Genomic DNA, 4,212 nt, shown 5'->3' with positions numbered 1-4,212 from the left:
GGTTTCTTTGGGGATGTTCTATATTTGCGGTGCTGGGTCAGGGGGTCTGGGATCACTGCTGGCACAGTCTAATGTTGATTGCATTTGTTTTTCAGGAAATCCATGGTGGAAAAGGGGAGATAGGGCCTAGCTGCACAGCGTCTTGGGACTGAATTGAAGGTAGTAGGCCCATTTTTGCTTTTTGCCTGTTTGGGGGTGTTCTGCTTTTTTGCGGCTGGCTGCAGGGGTCTGGGGGCATAGCTCGGAAGGTCTAATATCGGAATCAAGTGTTTTGGACCAAATCCATGGTGAAATGTTTTTTGCATTTTTGCTCACTTGCCTGTGTTTGGGGTGCTGTTTGGGGGGCTTCCAGGTTTTTGTGGGTGGGTTTTGGGGTCTGGAGCACTGCTGGCACAGTCTAATGTTGATTGCATTTGTTTTTCAAGAAATCCATGGTGGAAAAGGGGAGTTAGGGCCTAGCTGCACAGCGTATTTGGACTGAATTGAAGGTAGTAGGCCCATTTTTGCTTTTTGCCTGTTTGGGGGTGTTCTGCTTTTTTGCGGGTGGCTGCAGGGGTCTGGGGGCATAGCTCGGAAGGTCTAATATCGGAATCTAGTGTTTTGGACCAAATCCATGTTGAAATGTTTTTTGCATTTTTGCTAACTTGCCTGTGTTTGGGGTGCTGTTTGGGGGGCTTCCAGGTTTTTGTGGGTGGGTTTTGGGGTCTGGGAGCACTACTGGGTATGGATACTTTTGATTGCAAGAGGTTTGAAGCAAATCCATGGTGGCAAAGGGGAGTTAGGGCCTAGCTGCAGAGAGCGCGCGGAGCGATTTTGGAAATTTGCCTCAAAATGTCCCCATTTTTGTATTTTTGCTTTTTGGCTGTTTGGGGGTCTTCTACTTGTTTCCGCCTGGGTTGACGGATCTGGGGCCATTGCTGGGAAGGTCTAATACCCGATAAAAGTGTTTGGATAAAATACATGGTGAAAAAGTTTTTCACTTTTTAGAGTTTTCGCTCACTTTTGTGCTTTTGGGGGCCTGTTTGGGGGGGTTCCTGGTGTTTGGGGGTGGGTTTTGGGGTCTTGGAGCAATGTTGGGTATGGATACTTTTGATTGCAAGAGGTTTGAAGCAAATCCATGGTAGAAAAGGGGAGTTATTGCCTAGCTGAAGAGCGCGCGCGGAGTGATTTTGGAAATTTACCTCAAAATTTTTAAGTCCCCATTTTTGTATTTTTGCTTTTTGGCTGTTTGGGGGTCTTCTACTTTTTTCCGCCTGGGTTGACGTGTCTGGGGCCATTGCTGGGAAGGTCTAATACCGGATAAAAGTGCTTTGGATAAAATACATGGTGAAAAAGTTTTTCACTTTTTAGAGTTTTCGCTCACTTTTGTGTTTTTGGGGGCCTGTTTGGGGGGATTCCTGGTGTTTGGGGATGGGTTTTGGAGTCTTGGAGCAATGCTGGGTATGGATACTTTTGATTGCAAGAGGTTTGAAGCAAATCCATGGTGGCAAAGGGGAGTTAGGGCCTAGCTGCAGAGCGCGCGCCAAGTGATTTTTGAAATTTGCCCCATTTTTGTATTTTTGTTTTTTGGCTTTTTGGGGGTCTTCTACTTGTTTCCGCCTGGGTTGACGGGTCTGGGGCCATTGCTGGGAAGGTCTAATACCGGATAAAAGTGTTTTGGAGAAAATCGGAGGTGAAAAAGTTTTTGCGTTTTTGCTCACTTGCTTGTCTTTGGAGTGCTGTTTGGGGGGGTTCCGGGTGTTTGGGGTGGGTTTTGGGGTCTGGGAGCACTGCTGGCACAGTCTAATGTTGATGGCATTTGTTTTTCAGGATATCCATGGTGGAAAAGTGGAGTTATGACCTAGCTGCACAGCATGTTTGGACAGAATTGAAAGAAGGCCGAAAATATTCTAAGTATGAGATTTTACATTTTTGGTTTTTGCCTTCTTGGGGGTGTTCTGCTTTTTTGTGGGTTGGTTGGCAGGTCTTGGGGCATTGCTGGGAAGGTCTAATACGGGATAAAAGTTTGGAGAAAATCCATGCTGAAAAGCGTTTTGGCACTTTTTTAACTTAGGGCTCGTTAGGGTTAGCACTAGCAGCAGGATTGCATGTGTTTGGGGGTGTTCTAGATTTTTGCAACTGGGTTCTGGGGTCTTAGGGCACTCATGGGAATGTGTAATTTTGGTTGCAAGTGGTTTAAAGAAAATCCATGGTGGGAAAGGGGGGATTTGGCCTAGTTAAAGAAAGCGTTTGCCACTATTCTTAACTTAGGGCTTGTTAGGGTTAGCAGTATTGTATTGTATGTGTTTGGGCGGGGTTTATAGATTTTTACGACTTGGTGGGGTCTTGGAACACTTGTTGGAATGTCTAATTTTTATTGCAAGTGGTTTGAAGATAATCCATGGCGGGAAAGGGGGGTTTTGGGCATACTTTCTGAGTGCGATTTGGCAGGATTTGAAATTAGGCCTCTGCGAGGTAGCAGCAGTATTCTGCACGTTTTTGGGAGGGTAATGTGGGGTGTTCTAGATTTTGCAGATTGTCATCTCTGAAAGTGACAGTATAATTTTTGCACTGCACAGCGTGCCTTATATATTTTTTTCTCCGAGGTGTCTTTAACACTAACTGTTGTGTTTTTCCATCATGAATTACAGGCAGGCTTTTACCCTGTGCCATCGATGTACTACTCAGGCTTACAATTAGCGATCCGCAAATCCGCATCAGGCAGGCAGTGGACAGTGTGTCTGGTCACCAAGATTGATCGACGGAGCATCCGATAGAATGAAGGAGTACCGCGAATAAGAGGAATGGCTGGATGCATCAACTTCACAAATTGAACGGGACAACTACAAAAAACAGTAACAGTATCCAAAATTCTCCTTATCTTTTAAATGATATTCTTGTGAACTTGAACTTACTTCTACGAGTGTGACTCTGTGTGTTTGTTTGCTCCCTGCTTCAAATTCATCCCTCCAGCTGTTTGATACGTCTTTGCTATGTTTAACACTAATTTAATGTTCTAATTGTTTATTCTCTCTGAGGGCAGAGAGGCAAGTGAAATTGCTTAATGACTGCAGCCCTGTACTGTCAACTTGTTTCTTCGTAGTTACTAGTAAGTTGCAGTAAGTAGTAGTACTACTTTTCAGTAAGCTAACCATACATTTAGTAAACAACTTCTGGCATGCAGTAGTGCACTTCCTTTATGTCCCTTTAAAGATTTATCAATATCTTCAAATCCAAAGATTTGTTTCTCTTCATTTGTTGTTTGACTGTCCATGCTGTGTTTTTTTTCCTCTCTACCAAACTTTCCCAAAAACCCCCATTCCCATCCAATTTTCAAACCCTAACCCTCTTCCCCCGGGCTGTGTGGTATTTCATTGAGGTGTGACTGACAACAACAATAAATTCCACACACTTGCTGGGGAGGATAAGGTCAAAGCAACCAAACGTTCATGTGCGCCATCGTGGATTGATAAGAACATCCTCCTCCTACACAACGTGAACAATCAAATGCTTAATGCTTACCTAACGTTGGCACTGCTTAGGCTACAATTTAGGGCACTGTTCTGTACCGTACTATCTATTGTACTGTTTCTAATGCTACGCTCAGGCCACTCAATGTTTAATTTCCTCTTTTTTTCATATGGTGATACTGCCAGTGTGTACCACTACTGCTACCAGCACAACAATGATATTGCATCCGTCAAGGATTCAAGTCAACAACCAACCTTAATCACCATTTGCAATGCAGCCAGCCCTGGGACTACCCCGATTCTCAAACACAAATCACAGGTAAGATAAGCATATTGGAGAGGTAGTAGAATAATGGGCTAGGAGGACTAAGTTGGGAGGAGAGCAGAGACTGACAGTACTACTAGTAAAGTACAGTAGTACAGTAGTAGGACTACTAAATTTACTAACTCGGTTACTTGCATTTTGGTAGATTTCAGGACTAGATGTTTCATTCATGCTGGTAAGTTTGAAGAAAACAAACGTCCAGTAACCACCGCCAACCCCCACACAAAATATATGTATAGTATATGAACTCGTATACTGTGCTTTTGAAAGAAAAGTAATTATTAAAAAATATATATTCATGTTGTTTTCAGCACAACAATAATAAAATAAATTACCCGAACTCACCCCCCCAAACCCAACCAATGTCAAAAAGTCCAAAAGTCCCCTTTCCCAAACACCCAATACCCGCCCTCCCAACAGTCTTTAAAAAAGGGGCAA

Source organism: Lissotriton vulgaris, chromosome 3_1, assembly GCF_964263255.1.
Source record: "Lissotriton vulgaris chromosome 3_1, aLisVul1.2, whole genome shotgun sequence".
NCBI classification, from domain to species: domain Eukaryota; kingdom Metazoa; phylum Chordata; class Amphibia; order Caudata; family Salamandridae; genus Lissotriton; species Lissotriton vulgaris.
This window is presented reverse-complemented; position numbering follows the sequence as displayed.